Source organism: Corvus brachyrhynchos, unplaced genomic scaffold, assembly GCF_000691975.1.
Source record: "Corvus brachyrhynchos isolate BGI_N302 unplaced genomic scaffold, ASM69197v1 scaffold1, whole genome shotgun sequence".
Classification (NCBI taxonomy): domain Eukaryota; kingdom Metazoa; phylum Chordata; class Aves; order Passeriformes; family Corvidae; genus Corvus; species Corvus brachyrhynchos.
Genome location: NW_008237222.1, coordinates 3,400,316 through 3,416,505, shown reverse-complemented (window position 1 = coordinate 3,416,505; position 16,190 = coordinate 3,400,316). Strand labels below are relative to the sequence as shown.

At 43.6% G+C, this 16,190-nt stretch overlaps 1 protein-coding gene across 7 annotated transcripts in view; it reads left to right on the top strand.

Moving 5' to 3' along the window:
- FOXN3 (forkhead box N3) overlaps positions 1-16,190 on the top strand; it is a 174,648-nt gene that overhangs the window by 18,555 nt on the left and 139,903 nt on the right. Inside the window, exon 1 of one of the 7 annotated variants that reach the window (XM_017728984.1) lies at positions 15,083-15,105. The exons of the other annotated variants lie outside the window; for them this stretch is intronic. The gene's annotated coding sequence lies outside the window, so the exon portion shown is untranslated. Of the gene's footprint in view, positions 1-15,082; positions 15,106-16,190 lie in introns of those variants that run through there. 7 annotated transcript variants of the gene reach the window in all.

Below are 16,190 nucleotides of genomic sequence, written 5' to 3'. Positions count from 1 at the left end.
AATCAATGCAATAAACAGAGAGGCAGGATTAGAGGTCTGATCTCAGTGTTACATCTTGCAATCCTTACCCTGAATTGCAATAATGTAAATAAAATCTTACCAGGAATAAAGAGTGCCGGATTTGGTGCCAGTTTGGAAAGACCTGCCCTTTCTGGGCCCTCAGACTGATGTCCAAGTAAAGTTTTGAGGTTTTTTTCAAAGTCCTTAAATTGACACACTTAATGGTGAGACCTGGTCTCCATGGAACTGGTGGCAGCCATACTGGGTTGTTTCTCTTACTGGTGTTTTCCCTGACCTTACCTCTTGCTGAAGTCCCGTTGCTATTTCTGTGCATTGAAGCAGGTGTTTCTGGATGCTGTGCCTAATGCTGCACTCTGCTTGCAGCAGTCAGTAGGGTAATAAACTCTGATAGATATGTTCTGATAAAACCCATATATTTAGATCCTAAGAATTAGCTAGTACATCGCAAGAGTTGTATAAGGTGGCAGTTCAGCAAAGTGTCAAATTGGACTCTGTGATTCAAAGAATACGTTTATGTGGCAGCCACTTGGAGTGGATTTGTAAAAGGAACTGAAAATATGTAGTACTGCGAGAAGCCAGTGTTTATGTGAAGTACCTATCATTGTCAAAATGTGGTGCAGTGGCTAGAACAGAAAATGGGAGTCAAACAGTCTAGGGTTTATTTTTGGCTCCAGCATATCTGTACTGAAGTCAAATTAATTAGAGCTAAATACAGTAGTCTCTCCTTATATAGGATTTTTGATCCACTTTCAGAACTCTGTTAGAGATACGTACTATTTTGTTTTTCTAGAGGATGATCTGAAAGCATTGAAGGAAGTTGCTACATTTTGTATTAATGTATGCAGATTTTTTCCATAAGTGTGTGAGTTAGCATGAGATGTATGACTTCTGTGATGGGAGGGATAAATGTGTGGAAATCCATAGCTGTTGCCAGGTGCCAGTCTTAATCAGAAACCTGTCAGCTTCAGTGAAATTTTGCATAGATATTTTCCCCTGTCAGGTGACCTACTTAAATAGAAGAAATACTGTATAACAGTCTTACAGATGTTTCTGGGCAGAGAGTCCCTGTTCTGCAGAGTAGAAGTCCAGGATAAAAAGACAAGTTTTCATTTATTGGTACATTTTCATTCATTTAAATAAAAAATTTGAATAAAGGAAGTTTAAATATTTTGAATGTGACTTTTGCTTGTTAAAATGATTCTTTAAAGAACCAAACCGAAACAATCTGATGTCTCCAGAGGAATGCCTGCGTAGTGCTCTGCAAAAGGTATCCCAGTGAACTCCAGGGGAGCTCTTTTGAAGAAGTTCAGCCTCCTGGACAGTGAGTTTATCTTTGGGACATTGTTTACAGGACATGCCATGGTTTGGCTGTCCCTACACTGTACTGTGCAGGGGATAGCAGATACCTCCTTAGAGACTTTCACACAAGAGGATGTTGTGGTTCCCTTTTGTTTCTACTTGCTTCTAAGTCTAGATGGTTGCTCAAATGTACTCCCAAGAGTGGAGGCAAGAGACAGTCTAAGCATATGGGCAGGGGATTCTGCAGAGACAAGATTTGGCAGTGGTTTGATTCCTCTGGGCTGGCTCGGGCCTCTGTTGCACTGAGTGTGCTCTCTGTCTGCATAGAGCTGGGCACATTCCCTTTGGGGATCAGTACCTCATAGAAGTAGGACATAATCACCTAATCCAGTGCTTGCAAAGCACAGTCCTGAAATAATTCACAGAAAAAAAACTGTATAACAGGGTGTGTTACTGATGAGAAATGAAAAGCAGAGCTACCAGAGGAGAGGGAGATACCAATTTGGTTGTCTATGTTGTCGTCTCCTGCTGGCAGCAGAGTGGGACGGGCACGGGACTAAGAGCAGCCACAGCTGGTTTGGCCATTCTGGTTTTCGTAATGGCCGAGGGCCAGAAACACCCAGGACCATGTTCATTTCTGTGCAGGATGGTGCCCCTAGGCAAGACAAGCACCTTGTAAGATGAACATTCTGCTGTGACTGCCCTCCCTTCTCACAAGCCTTGTGTCAGTGGGGAGAGAAGCAAACCTTCAGGCAGGGCTGTCAGATGGCACTTTTGAAAGTACCTGAAGGCTGAAGCAATACTAACTTCACTGAAAGTCATTTAAAAGTCAGCGGGACTTGGGCTTTTAAATCTTTCTAGTGCTTTTCTTACAAGTTACCATCAGTATTTGAAAATCTAATCTACTGGCTGTGCCTCCATTGCACCATCCATCTGAGGATCTCTAATCAAAGCTGTAAATATCTATAAATCTGTAATACCTTATGAATTTTCTATATTGACTTGAATTTTGGGATGTTTACTGTATGAGTATATTGATTTAGGTTAATAGGAAAAATAACCCAGTCAGTAATAAAAGCTGATGGTAAATCAGCCCAGTTCAGGCGAGTGACAGGCAAGGATGGAGAGATCCTGCAGGCCAAGGCCAGCAAGTCAGCATGAGTGGCTTGTGTGACCGGTCCATCTTTTCCTCTTTCTTGGGGCAAGGAAGAGTCCAAGGGAGATCTGTTGAGGGGAGAGCAGTGTCTCCTGATACATGAATCAGCTGTAGTCATGTTACTATCAGGTGACACAAGATACACCTGTCTGCTCTTCTTTAACTTGCTGTTAGGCAATACCTTGGATTTAAAGGCACTGTTGTTACGCTGTCCCAAGCCACTGACTGAAGTCCAGTGAAGTCCTCGTAGTTTGTTAGATAAATAGAGTTCATTCTCATCCTCCTTCTCATCTCAGGGTTGCCTCTTCTGGTAGGAGCAGCTGCTGGATTGTGTACTGGGAAAGAGAGTGATGCTTCACACCCCAGAGAGGTGCAGTCAGAACAGCAGAGGTGTCACTCACCACAGCACACTTCACCAAATCCTGGGTGCATGGGGGAAGGCAACCGTAGGTTATCCAATTCAACAACTGATATGGACCTGTACCATTTTGCCTGAAGCCATTCTGTAGACTGCAGGGAAAAATATTAGTGATCTGCAGGAAAAGCCAGACTGCCTGACATGGATGTAACGTTAGGCTTAGCTGCAAGACCAGAAGCAGTAGAATCTGTAACCCGAGTATCTTCTTTTCTGGTCGAACTCGCGTTGTTCTAACTCAGTCTTTTATCCTTGTGTTTTATAAAGCAAAAGAGCTTCTTTTCTCTGTTAATTTCCAGTATATTACTTTCTTGTTTTAAATAAAGCTCCTGCTCTATTTTTGAATAACATAATGAGTGAAAAATGACTTTATTCATCCTGGCGGCAGGACAGCAATTTGTTACACTGCCAGCTAGAGGACCTGGATCAGAAACAAATTTGGGTTCCCAGGCTTTATGCCAGAAGAGCTGAGACATATTTTTGAGGTGATGTACTTGGACTCTAGGGGGAAATTGTTGACTGAACTGAGCTGCTTTCACAAACATCCTGCCATCTGAGCCTTGACACACTGCTGGTCTTTGCCTCAAATGGGCAGGTCCCCTGCCTCGCACTGTGTGCTGCAGCTAGGAGCTGCTCCCAGGAGCTGCAAGCACAGGTGAAGGATTGAGGATGCTTTCAGTGGAAAGCATTCACACTTATTTATCACTTATTATTCCATTGATCCAAGCACAAGGATCAGGTATAATGACGACTGTGGGTTGTTGGAGGGGCGGTTGTTGCCCTTTCCACATGGGGCCAGAGCTGAAACTTGAGTAGAAGATGACGCAAGGCCATTGCTTCCCACATGACCACCCTGGACTTGACCTAGCTCCACACCACCCTTTGAAAGCACTCTCTCTCTGTTGCTTCCCTGTAGCCCTTCCCAGCATGCTCTGTGGCCCTTCCTCATCTCCCAGACCATTTCCACCTTGGCCATGCTCTTGCTATCTTGGGCAGATGACAGGTGGAAGCTGGAGGCATGGACTTAGAGTGGAGCAGCCCTGAGAAGTTTGGTAACTCTGAAGCTGCAGCTTTTTTAAAGGACTGAACCTGCATAGGGCCTGATCTGTTACAGTTACTGTTTGTGTGAGGCAGCATCTTCCAGCTGCTGTTCTCTTCATGGATAAAGATATCATCAGCTGGAATGATCTGTTTCCACATTTTGTGTAGACATATTAAGTGCTTGGAAAAGCTCCAGGCACTTCAAGTGAGTCTGTAAGGGAAAAAGCTACAGGCTAAGACTACAAGGGAGAGCATTAGGACCATTTTATTGAAAAATAAATCCCTTTTATCTGGGTGGACGCAATACTGATAATTATGACTGTATGATTAGATGGTCATTGATAGGTATGTTTATGTATTATATTCTGATGTTTATATACACCTGTAGTTATTCAGAGGGTGAAATGCAGATTATTAGTAGCACTGCTGGAGCAGTAGGAAGGCACTATAAAATCAAGAGAAGTGCATAGGCCTGAGTCATGTGTCCTAGATATATGATAATTACCATAATACACAAGAAATAGGGTTTTCAAGCAAAGCTATGAGGTGACACATTTAAAGCAAAGGAAGAGGTTTTTTTCACACAGTCAGTAGTTAAAGCATGGAACTTCTTGCTACAGGCTGTTGTTGATGCTGAAGCTTACAGGAACCTTTTTGAAAGGCGGTAGAAAAAAAAATATCTTTGGGTTTACAGCATACCACAACATCTGATTGCGTCTTTAGCTTCAGCTTTTAAGCACCAGGTCTCTGGAAGTACAGGAGAATGCTGCAGAGTATTGCTGTGCATTTGCCCTGTTCTTCCTTAGGACATGGCTGGAACCAGGATATGGGCAAGAGGAGCTTTGCTCTGACTGACTTCTTCAAATCTTACAGTAAACATTAAGTGGAGTTATGTGACAGGGAGGTAAGGAAGAAATAAAGGTACAGGGTTGGATGCTGATTAGCACTGGCGTGAATCCAAGGATGCAATCAAATAGTGCACAGAGCCACAGAGCACCAGGGTACCTAAGGACAGCTTCAGCCCAGCTCCCTAAGGACTCTGCAGGCACCAGCATCACACTTCCCACTCAGTAAGGTAAGCACAGGCCTAAATTTCCACCTGGCCAATTTCAAGATCTTATTCCATCTGCCTGAGCTATGAGAGAAGAAACTGCTCAAGTGGAACCCATTAACTTCAGTAAGGACCCCCTTTGAGTACTTGACAACTAAAAACCTAGTCTTGAACAGAGCTGAGCACACACTTGCCATGGTGTACATTCACACACATGAATACATGTATCACCAAGGGCCCAGTTGCAGACCCACACTTGACATGTGAGTGCAGCATGTCTCTGGTACCCTAAATCTGATGTGTGTGTATGAGAATTCAGAGTCAACCCTGGCTGTGTACAAGAAGCGTGGAAGACCAGAGCTGTAGCAGAAGAACAGGTAGTTAGTAAGTTACTGATGGCAGTGCTTGTTGCAGTCCATTTGTTTTGCCTTCTCCAATATTGTAGAGTGTCGCTGTTGTACCGGGGATGGCGAGATTAACGACATAAGTTCAGTCCAGGAAGAATAGAATTATTTAATAAATTGCAAACTCATTTATTTAACTTGGTTTGCTTGAATGGCATGAGGCCACTTGTCCCTTGACCATCCACCTCCCAGAGTGATTGGCTAAGACCCTATAACATCCATTTCAAAATATTTTCCTAAGTCAGTATCAACAGACTGTGCATAGCAAACAACAGGTGCAAGATAGAGTCTTGGTTTACAAAAACCTCTTCACTGTTTTCAGTTAGCCTGCGTGAGAAAAGCAAGACTTTCACAGGATGGTGGCAGAAAGTTGGAGAGTTTCTCTGCTTCTAGCTTTTCAGCATCCACAGTAGAGGTTGTGACAATGGACAGAAATACATAAAAGTAAGGGTGGTACATGTACTCTCTGGCCTCATCTGGTCAGCACTTACATATTTTCTCACTTGGCAAAGCGACTACCCTGTAATCACTGGAGCATATAAATCTTGGCTCTTTTTGGACTGGGACCTGTGCATGGTAATGGATGAGCAGAGAGGCAATTTCTTTTATAAGGAGGTGAGCATTATGCAATTTAAAGGTGCCACAGTTTTTCCTATTTGTTGAATCCATGAGTTTTTTGCTTTGTGAACATCTGAATTTTCTGATTGCTGGTAAGAAATACCTACAGTTTGTTGTAATAATATGACCAAGTCACAGAGTAGCCCAATGTTCCCCACTGATTGGCATACACTGGGGTCTTGAGAGCTGTGAAATTATGTTGTTTGGAGAGCTAAGAGGAAGGAGGAGTAGCAGGAGTTTTCCAGTAGAGGTAATAGCCACAGAGTGTCTTTGGATTGGGCTGCATTTGCCCTGGTACCCAGCATAATCCAGCTGCCTTTGCCTCAGCGGCATCAGCTGGCCCCAAGGTCAGCGTTAGCCGGTGCTGGCTGTGTGCGCTGTCATGGCATGGGAGTCTCGCAGGAGTTTGCTGAGACCGGTATCTCAGGAACCCTCCCAGGTAACCTCTTAGGTCAAAGTCATCCAGGTCACTCTCAACAAGAGTAGTGGCATTGACCAGTCAAGAGATTCACTGACACTTGTAGCCAAGTATTGACTTTGTTGCACGCAGTTAAAAGCTGTACCGCCAGTTTGTTTGCTGATCCTCCCCCAGATCTGGCATTCCTCTGATTATGTAGCCAACTGTAGTTTGTTATTATTTAGACCAAATCATGCCTTGGGCAAAACTGACATCACTGCTGGGCCTCATTAGGGAAATGAAGAGCAGGGTGTGGGGAGCCAGCTGCAGGAAGTGCCACTGTTTCCCACTACTGGAACTGGGAGGCGGATGCCCCTTGCCAGGCAGGTTAGTGGGGTCTGTGGTTTCAATGTAGCCCTTTGCCAACACCCTTCAGTTACAGGCGGCATAGGGATCTCACCAGGTGGAGAGATTTTGTCCTGGTGTCAGCTGGGATAGAGTTAATTCCTTTCTAGTAGCTGGTAGAGGTCTGTGTTTTGGATTTAATATGAGAGTAATATTGATAATACGCTGATGTTTTAAGTGTTGCTGTGCCGTGCTTACCCTAAGTCAAGGACTTTTCAGTTTCTCATGCTCTGCCAGTGAGCAGGGCCAGAAATAAACTGGAAGGGAGCACAGCCAGGACAGGTGACCCAAATGGGCCAAAGGGATATTCCATGCCATCAAACATCATGCTCAGTATGGGGGGAGATGGCTGGCAGGGGCTGATCACTGCAGGAGTGCGGGCTGGGCATCAGTTAGCAGGTGGTGAGCAATTGTATTGTGCATCAGTTGTTCATCTGTTATTATTATTGTTGTTGTTGTTATTATTATTATCTTTATTTCAGTCATTAAATTGTGCTTAACTCTTGAGCTTTACTTTTTTCCACTTTTCCTTCCCATTCCAACTGGGGCTGGGGGCAGTGAGCAAGTAGCTGTGTAGGACTTAGCTGCTGGCTGGGGTTAAAACACAACGGCTTTTGTTAAGTCGACATGCATGCTATGTGGTGTAGGCTGCTCCATTGCTGTCTTGTGTTTGCTTTTTTCTAATGGCCATTTTAAAGAGCAGTACTAACAGGGCAACATGGTTTCTGTGCGTCTCTGGTAATTTCAGAATCATGGATTTAAATAAATGAAGACTAGTCACATAGTTGTTCGTAGGTGGGAAAGTCTTTGTCTTCAAGCAGTGCAGAATTTCTCAGTCTGCTTAGTTACAACAGTGACAGTTTGGAAGAAAGAGAGTGATTAGTGAAATCTGCAATACTCATTTCATTTGCAAACTTCCTTTGCTAGCCATTTCTCTTTTCTTGTGTTTAAATATCACCTTGGTGTTGCCTTATGTCTCCCACACTTTACCTTACTTTATACCCTACTGGACTTTAGCTATGTAATTCCTGGCTTTCCCTTTTATCTAGTTGTTCCTGACCTTTGGAGTTGATTGTGTAACCAGAGGTGCAAGTAATGTTTTCCCACTGAAGATCAGACACATCATATAAGACATTGTCTTCAATGTCACTCTGTAGTTCACTCTGTCTTGCTAGTTCAACCCGCAACAAGTTACTAAAGTTAACTTATAAATGGTGTAATTTATCTTATGAAAAAGGTACTGTTTGAAGAGAGTAAATGCCTGTTCCAGCCACCACAGCAGCAAACTCCACCACTCGTGCTGCTAACATCCAACCACTACCTGCCTCTTATTTCACACTAAACAGGATAACAAAAGCATTCTTACAAATGGACTGTTTCTAAACATGTCAGAAGCTTTTTTGGACCAGCACCTAAGAAATGAAACTGGTTTTTTAAGACCTGTGCTTTCATTTTGGCACAAATTATAGATGTTCACAGAAGTGTCAATAAGTGCAGGCTCTGGAGATGGGCTGCTTCTCATTAAACATGCATATGCTATTGTCTTCTTACTTCTTTAGACTTGGCCTTCATTTCGAGGTCAGACTTTAATTTCTGAAGAATGTAATTTAAAGCTATGTATAGTGCTTTGTCATTACCTGGAACTACTAAAGAAAAATACTTGGCACTGGCAAAACAAATATGTAGGAGCTGCAGCTGCTTTAACTCTGCTAGGGGCAGTGAAAAAGAAGGTCTAAACATTTGAGTGATTTTAACAAGGGGGCAGAAGCAAGTGAAGTGTCTGTTGCATTGCAAAAAGTTTTACAGGCAGAAGCTGACAACACAGGAGGCTGCTGCTCCCTGTATTTAAAGTTTGCTTTGCCATTTGTCTTGAGTGGGTTCAGTGTTGTAGTGAATAATTTATAGGCAGCATGAATGAGCTCATTAGTCACCTTTTCAGAGCTTAAGTGAGTTTTGTGGTTGTCATTACATGGGTCTTCTGTTCACAGGCACGACAGAAGGACGGCTCGGCGGCTGCCTGGTTTGTGCTGGCACAGCCCCGACTGGTCCGTCTGCTGCTGAAACCCCAATTCTGGTGCCCAGCAGTGGTCTGATAACCTGCTGGGCTTTTTCCAGGGATAGCTTATTTCTTTTTTCTTGCATGTGATGTTTGGTTTGATATTGTGTTGTTTTCATGTTGGGGTTTATTTTTTGTTGTGGAAAAGAATACTGAAGATTATGTGACAGGTGATGTGGAACAGGTAAAACCCTCTACTTGCATACAAGCAATAAAAATGACTTTTCTCCTCGAATGTTCTTAAAAATTTTGTTATAGCCTGTCTTGATTTTGGCTGTGATGGAGTTAATTTTCTTACTAGTAGCTGTTACAATGCTGTGTTTTGGATTTATTATGAGAATGACATTGATAACATGCTGCTGGTTTAGTTGTTGCTGTGCAGTGCTTACCCTAAGTCAAGGGCTTTTCGGTTTCACATGCTCTGCCAGCAAGCAGGTGCACAAGAAGCTGGGAGAGAGCATAGCCAGGACAGCTGACTGCAACTGGCCAAAGGGATATTCCATATCAAAGAGTATCATGCCCAGTATATAAACTGGGGGAATTGGCTGGGAAGGGCTGATCACTGCAGGGGGATGGGCTGGGCATCACTCAGCAGGCGGTGAGCAATTGTATTGTCCATCATTTGTGTGTCCATCTTGGGATTTATTTCTCTCTCTCCCTCTCTCATATCTCCCTTTTCACTACTATCATTAATATAATATTGTACTTTATTTCACTTATTAGGCTGTTCTTAACTCATAGCTCATAACTCATTATTTCACTTATTAGGCTGTTCTTAACTCATAGGTTTTACCTTTTTGCAATTCTCCTTCCCGTCCCGCCGGGGGTGGGAGGAGTGAGGGAGCATGTGCATGGTACCTAGGTGCTGGCTGGGGTTAAACCACAACATAGCCATAACATTTTTTTGTCCTTGAAATGCTTATGGAACTAAACTGTGCTGGAACTAGCTGAACCCAAGAAAAGGGCTCAACTATCAATGTTTGCAAGACTGCAGATTTAAAGAGAAAAACATTCCCAAGATTATTTCATAGTGCTTTGGCAGTTGAGGCCCACCCCGTCCTTGTGGCATCCCTGTGAGAAACCTGTGGAATGTGAAATTTTCTTGCAAAAAGTCTGTGAGGTACCAGATGCACCATACCTCCCAGATCAATGCAGCTGCTCACTGAAGTTATCTGTTGCCAGAAAGACTGGGGCAGTGCCAAAAGGCCCGGCAGAAATTAATGTCCCAGTGAATAAGTCAGTCCATAATAATAACGCACTCTTGTCACCGTAGAGAAGCCAAAAGCTGCTTGCAGGGAAACCCACATCAGGACATGAATGTAGCAGCCAGAGGGGTGGTTCTCTGGCCACGGAAGTTGCTGCTGGGATGTGGGTACTTTAGCTGTGCTGTTTTTCTGTGCCAGCTTTCTTCCTTCCTCCCAAAATCTTGCTTACCTGCTCTGCCTGGTGGCTGCTCTCTGGTTCAGCCTTGGAGGCCACCTCACTTGTGGCTGTGGAGGGGAGCACAGGACTACATAGAACCTGTCTGCAGATGGCACTGACTCTTTTTAGTCCTTCCACTGCAGTTTTTCATTGCTTTTCATTCCTCGCTCCCTGGTGCTTTTGGTGGGCTGGTCTGTAGCACTAAAAAACCACCAAGGATAGAAGTCTGCTTATTCATTTTATGGCACCTTGTGTGTTTGCCACAACCTGCACCCTCTCAGCATCTCTTTGCAGACACAACTGTAGGTCAGCACAGCCATGCTTGTGCTTCATCCCTGCACCACCTCATACAGGCTCTCGTAGTTGTCTCTGTGTTGTCACAGTCTGGGAATCTGCATTTGACAGGATTTCCTCCAGGAACAGTGTTCAAGAAATGTACAGGAAGAGTAGAGCCAAGTATTGAGGAGAGGAAGGGACCCTGGAATATCCTGTGCTGCAAAGAGCTGGAAATCAAGCTGGTACTCACACAAGTGTAGTTGTGGCTAGGAAATGCACCTGGCACAAGCAAATGGTCAGAGGAGAATAATTGCTTTCTGGCTCACAGCACTAGTGATGGTAAACTGTTTGGTGTCAGTTGCCGAGAACTTCAGTTGATGAGATGTGAACGCAGACTTCACTACCAGTGAGGTCCTGTTGCAACTTAATTTTGCATGCCTAGATATACAAATAAAGGACAAATTCATAAAATTATTGATGAAATGGACCATTTGTATGCAGGAAAGCTGGGGCAGAGTTTGAGATGTTGACTTGAAATAATTTTGTCTTAGTTTTAGAAATTCCACTTGGAAATGCAGTTTGGGAGCTTTATAAAAAGAACATGGTTTTCCATTGTAGTTTTTCCCCAAAACTTCTGATCTTTACTTGTCTGCAGTGTTAACTGCTGCTTTTCCTCCATGCTGCTTTTGAGAACAAAAATACAGTTGATTTCTGGTTCTGCTGATTACTTGTAAGTTTTTAATCTGCCAAGTGGTGAATACTGATGATGAGATGCGCCAGGCCACATCTTGTGGCATTACACCTTTACAACACATAGCAGAGTCTGAGCACCAAACTCCAGAAAACAGTTCTTTCATTTTTCAGCCTCTTTAAACACTGCAACTGCACGAGAAATACTGGCTTGTTTTACAGTTAATGTACTAACTAATTTAGTTAGGTGAGTTCAGACCAAGATAGCCATCATAGCAGAAGACTCCAGTAAAGATAGGTTTATCCCAGCAACATTTTGCTTTCCACTGATTAGGCTACTAAATAAGCTGCACTGGCCGAAGCTTCCCTTTCCCATTATAAGCTAGGTTTGTGCTTGGGGTCCTTGTGTGCTGGGTAATTACACTGTGAAAGCATCTCTCATATGGACCCATTTTAACAAATATATGTAGGACAAATGAGCATGCATGATGCTCTCCTCCCACCATGCTCATGTACTGAAACACAATTGCTGGTAGCTTCTCAGCTGTGTATAATTTTAGCACTAAGTATACTCATTTTCCTAGAAGCTGCAAGCAAGTGTTACTACAATAACATTGCAAATGTGCATACATTAATTTATAAAGGAGCTATTTAATAAAAACTGTGGATTTTATTGGGAGAAATTAATTTTACTTTAGCCTGTGAAACAGAAATGCCATAGATAGTTTTGTTTGCTCACACTTCTGACAAAGCATAGTATTGGAGCTCCTTTTCTCACAGATTCAGTTCTGTTTCCGCTGGGTTTCACTTGCTGGGGAAAATGAGAACTTGAAGAGTAATTAAATGCAAGGTTGGGAAAATGCTTTGTAAATCTGATTCCATGTTCTCGAGTGAATGAGCAAAAGATCTATTGGTTAAGCTGGAGTAAACTGGGCCTTCATTGCATGTGCAGCTTATAGCTTAGTGCTTGCTGTGGGTGAAGAAAGGGGAGTGAGTGCATGCTTGCAAAAGCCCTGGGACAGGCAGGCAGGGTACAACTGCATTCAGAGTAGCTGTGAAGCCAGAGCTGCTCTCTTTCAGGGTAGCAGGGCACTGTTTATCAGCCCGTTAGCTGTGTTACCGCTGTACAGGGCAGAGACTCTGTTATGGTACTGTTCCAGGAACTCAGTCACAGCTGTTTCTCTGCCCCAAAAGCAGGCATAGTGCAAAAAACAAAACCAGGCTGGTCTGCTGTGGTTAAAAATAAAGAAGTGTTGATATTTCAGGAGAAGAATGCTGGGAACAGGAGTTGTGAAAGAGGAAATGAATAAACACATACTGTATTCATGATTTAGTTTTTATAAGTTCTTGAAGGTGTCCAGTGTGCTTGTGCTCTGTACAAGATTAAATCCATTGCCTCAGAGAAAACAGAAGATTAGAAATACCAAGACTGATGGGGACACGCCAGTCATTCTGCATGGGGGAAGAATTGACACAAAATGAGATGGTCAGTGTACAGGTGTCAGGGCCTGAGCTGTGTCCCACACTGAGGGTCTGATCACAAGTGTCAGCAACCCTGTCCACATCTCTCTTTGAAAAGTACATCAGGACCCTTAAGAATTAGGAGGGGTTTTTTGTACAGCTGTGTGTCAAATTCTAAATCCTAATGAGCAAGCTTTGCTGGCAAATTTGCAGCAGACTTCAGGGAAGAAATCTGACTCTGATGTAGAGAGAACAAACATTGGCAGGACACCAGTCAATAAAGATATGGTAATTGGAGACCAAGTTAGGAAGAGGGGCTTAAAGGTGAGGATAAATAGTGCAGGACTGCTGAAGTGTGGCAGGTGCGGCCAGAAGGCAGAAAGTAGAAGTATTTAGCAAGGTCATGTGACATGAAGTCCTGCTTTTGACTGGGACAGTGGTGCTGTATTTTTTGATTTAATACGAGAATTCTGTTGATATCACACTGATGTTTTAGTTATTGCTGTGCAGTGCTTGCCCTAAGTCAAGGACTTTTCAGTTTCCTGTGCTCTGACATTGAGCAGGTGCACAAGAAGCTGGGAGAGAGCATGGTCAGGACAGGGGTCCTGAACTGGCTAAAGGGATATTCCATACCATAGAGCATCATGCCCTGTACATAAACTGGGGGGGAATTGGCCAGGAGGACAATCAGGGCATCAGCAGGTGGTAAGCAAATGTACTGTGCAATATTTGTTCCTCTTGGGTGTTATTCCTCTTTCTCTCGCGTATTATTACTATCATCATCATCATCTTTTATTTTGTTTGAATTATGAAACTATTCCTATCTTAACCCATGAGTTGAGATAAGCGGGTTTTTTTTGTTTTTTTATTCTGATTCCTCTCCTCACTATGTGTGTGTGGCAGAGGAGCAAGTGACTGTGTGGTATTTAGTTGCTGTCTGGGGTTAAACCATGACACATGGTCATAATACTAGCAAAGAAAGATGTTCTCAGCAGAGATGGAGATTGAGGGAGGAAGACGAGCCCGTGAGCCCATGACCCTTGCTGTGCTTGTGTGCTTGATGGCTTGTGGGAAATTTTCAGGGATTCCAATCTAGAGGAGGATAAGAGATAAAGGAGTATAGGGAGATGGCTGGAAATCCTCATTAAATAAGATACTGCAACATCTGCAGTTGGTATTCTGAAATCTGAGTGGAAAGATTAGTCTGTTGTATATTAGCCCACAAGGCTAAAGTGCAGCTCTGCACTGTTGGAACTTCTAATCAGCCTTCAGTACGGCAAGTACTTTGGTCTTGATGTACAAACAGTTTCATCTGTCAGTGTTGCAAATCTTTTGCTAACTGAATTAGTATTATTGCTGTCTCAGAAATAGGGAAATCAACACCCTAATAAATTTGGTGGCTTGCCTGAGATTACAGCGAGTATTTAGTTACTTGATGGCCATATATTAGTTGTTCTGCTGCTGCTGTAGTCCCTAAGCCAGCAGTTAATGTTCTTTCAATGGTGCTGTGTGAGGCTGTGTGCTCCTTTTTTAAATCAGTCGTATTAGATATTCCAGCAGTCAGAAGTTTGGGATCAGTCTTCCCAAGAGGCAAGATAGTAGTGTTTACCTTGTTGCTGGTATTTTAGTGCTCTGCAAGTCAGCAATTCCAGTTGCTGTTGAGCTCAGGGGCTAGTGGGAGCTAGCGAGAGGCTGCCCTGCACTGCTGCCTCTCACGGGGCACCAAGCAGGGTCTGCCAGCCCTCTGACCCAGCGGGCAGCCTGTCCCCCTGCTCTCGTAACCTCCACCACCTGCTGCCGGCCCCTGTGCTTGATCGTGCTGGCTTTTCTGTCTGCACAGCAGATGTCTCACAGTGGCCCTTCAATGCAAGCTTTAGTGTGCGCTCTGGGGAAATTCCTACCTGCCATGGAAAAACCAGAAAACTCTGAAAGTGGTCATATTCCACCAATATTGATGGGGAATTTAGCCACTGATTTTGAACAGAACTGAGCTGAATAGGATGCATACATAATATATTCAGGGTATAATTTTCTTTGCATACTACCCTGCATCTCATGAGGCTTCCCCCTTCTCACTTCAGAAATACTTCTCATTAGCTGAATTCTTCTTGGTAGTCTTTCAAGACACTTGACTTTTACAAGTGATAATAAATGCAATAAATCTCCTTGCTTGCCAATAAAGAGGCATGTTGATTCACTCAGAAAAACGTCTGAAGCATTTGGAGTAAATTCAGGTGGGTGGAGTTATGGCTTGATAATTTAGTTTGGGTTTGAAACCAAACGGCCATGAGATAAGAATTGTGTAAACTAATGGTCTTGATGACTGTTGGAGTGTTAGGGCTGGTGGAGTCACAGGGCAGGATTGCCAGTGGGTAACGATACTCTGCTGCCTGGTACGTATTCTTCCCATTCTGCAATTCAGCTGCTGGTGTGTCTTCTTGAAAATATGCAAGAATGTGAAATAGCAGTTCCCTGGGTAGGGGAGGGAAAGCTATCGGCAAAAGAAGTCTTAGCTAGTTATGACAGGAATTTCTAGTTCCAGAGAATCAATGAAATGCTTCTTATCCCTGCACTTTGAGAATGAGGTGGTTGCCACTCTTATCTAAAATGGTGAATTTTGTGAGTGTCAGAGAGATTAAAGGAGGTAACCCATCCATTGGGAAATAATGCAGAATTCCTGAAAGGTCTTGAGGCAGCTGTCCTAACTTTTCTAAATAAAACAGCTAAAGTGTTTTCCTTCCTGGCTTAATGGCAATTTCTGTGTCCAGGGAGGACTGCAGTGGGAAGGATACCTGTATTTCTGACTTAAATGATATTGTTTCTGCATTTCTGCAGCACACATTTTCTATAGAAAAAGGAAAATTCGTATTAAAGTATGCTAAATCTGCAAGCCTTGTTTAGCCAGAGCGGAAAATGTTTGGTTTTTGTGGACCAGCTACAAAACAATTCCATGTATTTGTTTTACGGGTAGACAGCCATACTTTAATTCTCTGCTGCAAATCACTGAAGCTACTTGAGATCTGGCATGTAACATAGAGGAGACTACGTTCAACTAGTGCTGTCTAGACTGGGCAACTTCTTTATTTTTAAATCAAGTTAGTTCCTTTCAATTAATTCAACTGATGGCAAGGGGTTTTTACTCAAGTTAATACTGGTTATGTCAGGGTATGATAGCAGAGGGGAAAATGCACCATTTTTCGTAATTGAGTCAAGCCTTCTTTTAAAGCAGATTTCCTTCAGGAAATATTTTTTCCCTCCCCCGTCGTCAGGTACTGCAGATTTCTGCAACACCGTTCTTTACTGTCCACCGGGAAGACCGACCCTCAGCAGTGGCCGCAGTTTTACGATGCCCGGAGCCAGCGGCAGAGCCGCCCTGCGGAATCCCGCGCCTGTCGCTGCCCGCACAGCCCCGCACGGCCGGCTCCCGGCTCACACAGCGGGGCCGGGGCCTGGCGCCGGCCCGGGGGGGCCCGTGCGC